Below are 9,672 nucleotides of genomic sequence, written 5' to 3' on the forward strand. Positions count from 1 at the left end.
TGGTTGTAGTCAGAGTTGTAAGCAGTAACGTTATTAGTGATTGCTCCATATCCTCATTTTGTGCTCTTGAGTCTGAGTCTTTAGCATGGCAGCTAAAGGTAAAAGACGATGTTGCTAGCTAGCTTCTGAACAGTAAAACAGGACTAGGTCAATGATTAACATTATGTAAGGAGGTAAAGTTAGTTGGCGAAACACCATGATATTTACCTATTGGTCAAGAACTTTGAATTTACCAAGCCAATAACTAATTAAGGTTTGCTGAGGAGTGCACACCGCTTGAGCTAGCTAAAATGCTAACTTGCTAGCTACCTAATGCTTTGGTGCTTGTGCACGACATCGTCTGCAATCACATTGCAGCAGCATTTAGTGCGGCAATTTTTTTTTTCTTGTGAGGTAAAAGTTACAAATTGTCAAAGTTAATGTATTTGCATCAAATTCGTGGCATTGAATGCTTTTAATTTGTTATTTTTCATTACATATTTAAGATCTAATGATTATACACCTAATCCTATGGGATTGGTGCTTTCATGCAGTTTAACAGTTTGCCCATGGCTGCCTCCATGTTGGAAAACGTGGTGCAAAGGTAACATACAGACTTATTGAAATGGGATGTGGAGTTCATTTTAGCATTTTAGTGTTACTCTATATTATGGGTGTCCATTTATCAATACATTTAAAATGATTTGACAAACAAAACAAAAAAATCAACGTATGTGCATATGAGTGGATGCATGCATAAATCAATAGATAATTTAATCAAACATTTCATAATGAAAATAAATATAATTTCATGGACAAAATGTATATTTACATGTCCATGATGTTTGCCTACTACATTTGTGCTGCTTTGTCTACCCATTCAAAGGCTAAATAGTGTTGGTGAGTACTGTTATCAGAGGTTGTTTTAATACCCCCAAAAAATTCTCTCAGAATGTCAGTCTTTAGGTCTTATGGTATTTCTGTTCTCTTTTTTTCAGTGTTGTGTGAATGTGGAAATGTAAGGAGTGTTCAGAATTGGTGTCAAGTAGGTCCCAACTTTTGCATCATTACAAGTTAAAGCACCCACATTACGGCCGTACTGTCCATTACCCATGTACATACATTGACTGTCCATGCGCATTTAAGACCTGGAATGCCTTAATTGTGTACCAAAGTAAAGTCCACTCAACAGAGGTTACTACAAATCTCACAAACGTGGCAATATTCAGTTGTCATCTATGTGCTTGTAATGATTTAGCATCAGAAAATGAATATTTTGTACACATCAACAGCCATCTCAAGAGTTATGAAACTATCACTTGTATGTTTGTAGGCTGTAATTTTCAGACAAATCTCACAAAAATCACAAACATTGCTCTCACACATGGTTGGATTTTAAACCTGGAGTAGTCACAACTACTAGAGTATCTTCACCATCAGCGGATGAATCACTTGCAAATAGTCAGGAAGAAGAGTTTGTTGATGATGCCAATGCTTATTCTGATTTGTATTGTACCACTAAAGGCTTAGCAACTATTATTGAGGAAAGATTTGTAGCTTCTCTACTGAAATTAGAGCATTTGGTCCATGTGCCAAGCTCAGCTATTGATGAGTTTTTAAGGGAGCTCCATCATGTGATCTGTTCCGCACCTGTCCCTTTATCTAGTGACTTTGTTAGTGGCATCTTTCGTCAACATAACCTCCAAGGGGATGAATCGACCATTAAAGAAATTGCTGTTGCAGTTTGTTCTGGTAATCCTGTGCAAAAGTCTATTGAAAAAGGTGGTTGTCTTCGCACTGCTAATCAGCGTAAGCAGTATTACAAGGAGAACTGCAGTGTTGTGGAGCCAATTGAATACATACTCAACGCTAAAAATAGACACACTTTCCAGTATGTCCCAATACTGAAGTCATTACAGAAGCTTTTAAGTAGAAGAGACATTGTTGATAAAGTAGTTGAGAGTCATTGGGGACAGCAGGACATTAATATTGGACCATCATATCAATACAAGTCCTCCAAAGATGGTTCATATTTTAAGGAGATCTCTTTTATCTCTGGAGAAGAGCTAAGGATACTCTTAGGTCTTTATGTGGATGACTTCGAAACGTGTAATCCCCTTGGCACTTCACAGAAGAAACACAAGCTGTGTGCTGTTTATTGGGTGTTCGCTAACTTGCCCCATGGGTCTCATTCCTCTTGATCATACATTTATTTAGCAGTTCTGTGCAAGAGCAATGATGTTAAAACCTATGGTTATGGTAAGGTTTTAGAACCTCTTCAATGAGATCTACGAACTTTGAAGGAACTTGGTGTTTATGCCCCTCTACTAGGTGTATCTGTCAAAGGTACAGCACAGAGTGTAGTGGCTGACAATCTGGGAGTTTACGGTATAGCTGGTTTCATTGAGAGTTTCTCAGGGGAGTACTATTGCAGGTTTTGCACAGGAAAGTGTTGTGATATTCAGTTACATGAAGTTGCATCTGGTGCTTTCAGCTTGAGAACAAAATAACTTAATGAGACTCATGTAAAACAAGCTCAAGACACTGTTTTCACAAGCAACTTCTCATTTTCACGTCATCTCTGTCTATCCTCCAGATCTTGCTCACAATATTTTTGAGGGTATTGTCCCAAACGAGCTGTCTCACTGCTTAGCATTACTTGTATCAAGACAACCTTTTACATTGGATGACCTGAATAAAGCTATTCTGAATTTCCCCTACAAGTGGTCAGACAAGACCACACAGTTTGTCCAGTAGAAACAGTGGGTGGAAACGCTCATGAAAACTGGTGCTTGCTAAGGTTGTTACCATTTTTGATCGGCCCCCTTGTACCTGAAGATGAGCCAGCATGGCTTGTACTTATGAACCTGAAAGACATCATTGAGCTTGTTGTTGCCCCTGTGCATAGTGATGACTCTATTTCTTATCTAGAAAGCAAAATAATTGTGTTGTTCCATGGCGTTAGGCTTCTACCGAAGCATCATTATCTAGAACACTGCCCCCAGATGATTAGGTTTTTTGGTCCTCTTGTAAGGCTATGGACAATGCGGTTTGAGGCCAAACATAGCTTTTTTAAGCAAGTTATCACACTCAAGGTGCTTCAAAAATGTGCCTGTTTCATTAGCCTCCAAGCATCAGATGATGATTGCTTACCAGTTGAGCTCTCCATATCTTAGCAAGTCTGAACTTGAGGTCTCAACTGTCCATTCTCCCAGTGGATTTACTCAAAAATGAAATAGCTGAAGCCATTAGACAGAAGTACCCTGACACACCTGAGGTTCATCTTACCCAGTTTGTGACAAGTAAGGGCATAACCTACAGGAAGGGAATGATAGTTGCCCATACATTAGCAGGTGGATTACCAGATTTTGGTGAAATTGTTCAAATTTACATTTTGCATGAGAGTGTGTTTTTCATTGACAAGGAACTGTGTGGTTGGTACAGAGAACATTATAGAGCCATTTAACTTAGTCCTGCTCCCACAAGAGATGTCACTCTAGTGGCACTAAGTGAACTGGCAGACAGTTATCCACTGGTTGACTAAATCATTGGATCAGTCCGCATGGTGACTTTGAAATGGCATATCCAATAAGAGGTTAAGTATGTTTAGCACATACTGGTTGAATATCAAATAATATGCATGCCTGCCTAATCAGTAGAAAATAGATATGAAAACAATATTTCTTACAACATTCAAATATAATTACAATTTTATGGACCATGAAGAATAATCCTTGACTGTCGTTCTTGTCTGTCTTCTTTGCAGACTACGAAGCAAGATTATGTCAACTCCTGCAATCATGAAGATCATCCTGATTGATGGCAGCTGCCAGAGACTGACCTTCCCTTGTGGACTATCTGAATCTGTGACTGAGCTTTTGAACGATGTAAAGAAGCAGTGGGGACTTCACGGCAACTTCAGACTTCAGTTCATGGACCCTATTTTTGGAAATGAGTTATTTAACCTGACCTCAATGACAGACGTAGAGGACAAAGCTACTCTTAAAGTTATTGACATGTCAGAGACCCCCCACAATTCACTGTGCTAAAACCTCCAGCAGTAGCAAAACCCCACTCCCGACAACCTCCACCTTCAATCGACGCCACATCGATGACTCAACACTATCCAGTGGCTAAGTTGACACTGACATACTGTCTTCTCCAGAGTCTACTAGCTCTTGGCCTACTTTGTTCTGTGTGCCTCGATTCTCCTATGATGCCGAGCTAAAACTTCAGCAGGCCAATTCAGCTTACCTTGAAAGTGGAACTCTACTTGTTCCAGAGCCTAAGTTGAAGTCAGACATACTCAATGGCTTGTTGCAAGAAATTGTCCAGTATAAAGTGTATGCCACTGATGGAGAGATGGAACAGGTTGCACAGAGTCTAATCAAGAAACATCCATGTATGACTGAGAAGTGTTCCTTCACTGGATGTGGTGGATGGAAAACCAGTTTGAAATACAAACTGGCTAACTACCACACTCGCCTGGGATGTCCAGAGGTGACGATAAACTCCTTGAAGCACAAACCTGCAGGGAAGTAAAGTGCAGCCTATGGTGTTAAAAAGGCAAAGAGAGCAGAAGTGAACTTTGCCCCACATATCCCTCAGGAGAAACAGAAGAGAGCCTCGAGGACATGCGGAAAGCTCTACTGTCCGATGTGAAGAAAAGGAACAACAGAGAGACAGTGAAGTTCAAAATGGAGAAGACGTTTGCATACAGGAGATATGAAGTTGTCCGTGATGCACCCATGGTAGAGGACTTCATGGCAAGATGGCCTATGCTCTTTGAAGTCATTGATGGTAAGTTAGCCATGCTTGTCTTATTGTTGACCTATTGGGTATGTTATCTGGGATTTGTTGGTGAAGGTAGAATATTATTTTCCCTCAGCTTGCCACATAAGTGAACCTTATTCAGAGTTATCACCATTTGTGCTGTCTGCTTAGTTATTTCTCTCCCTATAGAGAACCCTCTAGTTTGCTGCTTGTGTGATCATCTCCAGTCTATTTCCCTTTCTGCAGTTTTTAATCTAATTTCTTGAATTACTATTTTCAGGTCAATGCTGAGTTTAGGAGAATCACCACAACCCCACTCCAGTCCACATTTCTTTCTCAACTTGATATACACTCAGATAACCTGCTGAAGTTGTTCCAAAGAAGAGGAGGACAGAAGACTCATATCAATAATGGCACCTATGGCTGATGTAAGAATTCCTTATGCTTCAAAAGACACATTCATATGTGGTTCTACACCAAAAGTTGACTTCAAAATGAGACATGAATAAACAATCCTTCTTCTCTTCTCTTAGAATAGCAAGATAGATGTCGGACGAGAGTGCATCATAAAGGGAGTGTGTGTGTGTGTATGGGTGAAGACCCAGAAAACCTTGTTCAGGAATATGTGGTATGTTAATAGATTGAAGTGTTTTCTTCTTCCTTCCTTATTCTTTCTCTTCCTCTCCTGTTCCGTGCCACCATCATATTCTATCACTAGCTATTCTATTACTTTGTCATCTCCTCTGTCTTCCATCTTATTTCATTAGCTGCGGTTAGATGCACTATTTTTTTTTCTTCAGAATTGTATTATTCAGATTAAAGACTGTATTTTTTTGTTTGCATGAATGCTGAATACAGTGATCAAATTGGCTATGTCTCAAGTGCAATCGGAATAGAATGGAAATCTTGGTTAGAACCACTTTTAATGTTAGCCTTGTAATAGGCGGTGTTCAAATATTACCAGCAGTGATTTAGTTGACACTTAAAATGACTCCAGTCTTGAATTATTTCTGTCTGGATCATGCTCTTGCGCTTCATGAGCTATACTTTTTGCAATCTAGAGTCCCTAACTGTAAACACTTCATTGATGAATGATACATTTTGAATGATTGACAAGTTTTGCCTTTGTGTCTTGTTCAGGGCATGGATGAAGTGTCTACTGTGGGGATCTACATTATCAAAGACCATACCACAAGTGAGGAACCAGAGGACACTGGGATTGTCCTTGAAGGCGTCAAGGTGCTGCAGGATCTGGGCAACGTAGCATTTGCTGTTGCAATGCTGTTCGGCCTCATGTATGCCATGAACTTCAGTTACCCTACTGATCTCCGCTACACCTTTGAAGTCTTACAGAAGGTTTTTATGGAGCTGAATGGGGACAAACTTTCTAACAAAGCTGTTGCATTACCTCCCGAGTGGCGCAGTGGTCTAAGGCACTGCATTGCAGTGCTAGCTGTGCCACTAGAGATCCTGGTTAGAATCCAGGCTCTGTCGTAGCTGGCCGCGACCGGGAGACCCATGGGGCGGCGCACAATTGGCCCAGGGTAGGGGAGGGAATGGCCGGCAGGGATGTAGCTCAGTTGGTAGAGCATGGCGTTTGTAATGCCAGGGTTGTGGGTTCGATTCCCACAGGGGGCCAGTATATAAAATAAAAATAATGTATGCACTCACTAACTGTAAGTCGCTCTGGATAAGAGTGTCTGCTAAATGACTAAAATTTTAAAACAGGCTGTTTTAGACTGTATGTTGTGTTTCACACAGTATGTTTGACTTATGTTGAACTTGTTAGATTGTTCACAAAAACTCAAAACAGAATGTCCAAAGATGGAGCTATCGTGATTTTGTTAGATATTTTGTATGGTGTTTTGAGTAGATGCCCTTAATTTGCTTTGCTGCTTATGGAAAAAGTTCAGTTTCACTTTGTAGTGACTTTTAGTCAATAGAATTAACATGCACAAATATGTACACACACCTACCTCATTCTTTGTCTGTTACTCCTTATGAAAAATAACTATCTCATTTTGTAACAAAATGCATTAGAGAGAGTGCCCGATCATTGTTAGGACAACTCTTATTTTTTATACAGATATATAGCCTAGAGCACTGTGATTTAGACCTGTGCAATTCATTGAACACTGAATGTCAGTGAATGGCCATTTGTCGTTCCAAAGAGCTGAACCGTTTTGCCTTCTTTGTCACTGATGCAAATGATCTCTTGCTCCTTGGTTACACATCTTTAGCATATACTATTTATTTCCCTATTAATGTGTAAATACAAACACTAAGGTAGAAAATGGCAGCATTTCATCTTGTGCTTACATTAATAATTATGTAGAACCTTGTCCATAACATAAATTATGGACAAAGTTCTACATAATTATGAGTAATATCATCAATAAAAGAATGTTAATTATTAAGTAGTGATCAGGTTTAGGGAACATGATCAAATCCATTTGAAGCTACACATTTAATTCAAATAAAATTAGCTTTACCAAATCATGTTAAATTGATTCTATTCCATTACAATGCATTTACTTGAACAAATTATATTTGCTTGACAAAAAGAAAAGTAAACTGAAAAATAATAATTGTGTTTATCTAACATGTTTCATTCATGTGGAACTGATGTACACATTTGAATTAAGTAAATTCAAAGCACAATTTTTTCCATTGTGTCGCTGAGTCGTCATAATGCGTTAGCAAATGTACATTATACCATGGGCGTTGGTAGACACATTGTAAATAACCGAATTAATGTCCCTATAACTGCCAAGAATGATCCTAGAGCTATTGTATGCAGCAATCATGTGCCTATTGACCAGATTTAGGCTGTTAGCACTGATGCGGTGTGCCCGAGCAGGAAGTCCACTGTGTGCAGCTCACCCTGCACTAACATAAATAACATGAAAATACCTACTTCTGCTAAACTTCCCAGTAAAGCAATGAAAACAAGCAAGCATCCCAGAAAAGTGCTCAAAATAGCCCACATTACCATATGTAGCTTTAGAAACAAGGTTCATGAAATTAATAACTTGCTAGTAACAGATGAAATTCATATTCTTACTAACTTAGATAATACCTTTGATGATACAGTGGTAGCAATACAAGGTTATAACAGTTACAGAAAAGACAAATGCCAATGGGGGCGGTGTTGCTGTCAATATTCAGAACCACATTCCTGTAAAGCTTAGAGATGATCTCATGTTAAATATGTAATATGGCTAAAGGTTCATCTGCCTCACCTAAAGCCCATTCTTGTGGGAAGCTGCTATATAATGTATGTGAAATCAACAGAGAGGTATATTTTCTGGGTGATTTAAATATTGACTGGCTTTCATCAAGCTGCCCACTCAAGAAAAAGCTTCAAACTGTAACCAGTGCCTGCAACCAGTTCAGGTTATCAGTCAACCTACCAGGGTATTTACAAACAGCACAGGAATGAAATCATCAACATGTACTGATCACATCTTTACTATAGCTGCAGAAATATGCCTGAAAGCAGTATCCAGCACCTTCAATGACATTTTGGGGGAAAAATCAAACTCAGCTCCATCATTCATTGAATCAGATGTCTCATTCATCACAAAACCGACTGATTTTGCCAACTACTTTACAGATTTTTTCATTGGCAAGATTAGGCATGACATGCCAGCAATAAACGCTGACTCAAGTACAGTACCCATCAAGTACAGTACATCCAAGTACAGTAACCGTCAAAAGCTACTCATTCAAGGGTTTTTCTTTATTTTTACTATTTTTTACATTGTATAATAGTGAAGACATCAAAACTATGAAATAACACATATTGAATCATGTATTAACCAAAAAAGTGTTAAACAAATCAAAATATTTTATATTTGAAATGCTTCACATGGCCGCTTTGATGACAGCTTTGCACACTTTTGGCATTCTCTCAACCAGCTTCATGAGGTAGTCACCTGGAATGCATTTCAATTAACAGATATGCCTTCTCAAAAGTTAATTTGTGGAATTTCTTTCCCTCTTAATGCATTTGAGTCAATCAGTTGTGTTGTGACAAGGTAGGGGGAGTATACAGAAGATAGCCCTATTTGGTAAAAGACCAAGTCCATATTATGGCAAGAACAGCTCAAATAAGCAAAGAGAAATGACAGTCCATCATTACTTTAAGACATGAAGTTCAGTCAATACGGAACATTTCAAGAACTTTGACGGATTCTTCAAGTGCAGTTGCAAAAACCATCAAGCACTATGATGAAACTGGCTCTCATGAGGACCACCACAGGAATGGAAGACCCAGAGTGACCTCTGCTGCAGAGGATAAGTTCATTAGAGTTACCAGCCTCAGAAATTGCAGCCCAAATAAATGCTTCACAGAGTTCAGGTCACAGACACATCTCAACATCAACAGTTCAGAGGGGACTGAGTGAATCAGGCCTTCATGGTCGAATTACTGCAAAGAAACCACTACTAAAGGACACCAATAATAAGAAGAGACCTGCTTGGGCAAAGAAACACAAGCAATGGACATTAGACTGGTGGAAAGTTGTCCTTTGGTCTGGAGTCCAAATTGGACATTTTTGGTTCCAACCGCTGTCTCTTTGTGAGATGCTGTGTTGGTGAACGGATGATCTCCGCAAGTGTAGGTCCCACAGTAAAGCATGGCGGAGGAGGTGTTATGGTGTGGGGGTGCTTTGCTGGTGACACTGTCTGTGATTTATTTAGAATTCAAGGCACACTTAACCAGCATGGCTACCACAGCATTCTGCAGCGATATGCCATCCCATCTGGTTTGGGCTTAGTGGGACTATCATTTGTTTTTCAACAGGACAATGACCCAACACACCTCCAGGCTGTGTAAGGGCTAGTTTACCAAGAAGGAGAGCGATGCATCAGATGACCTGGCCTCCACAATCCCCCGACCTCAACCCAATTGAGATG

The sequence above is a fragment of the Coregonus clupeaformis genome, unplaced genomic scaffold (genome assembly GCF_020615455.1).
Source record: "Coregonus clupeaformis isolate EN_2021a unplaced genomic scaffold, ASM2061545v1 scaf0003, whole genome shotgun sequence".
Lineage (NCBI taxonomy): Eukaryota > Metazoa > Chordata > Actinopteri > Salmoniformes > Salmonidae > Coregonus > Coregonus clupeaformis.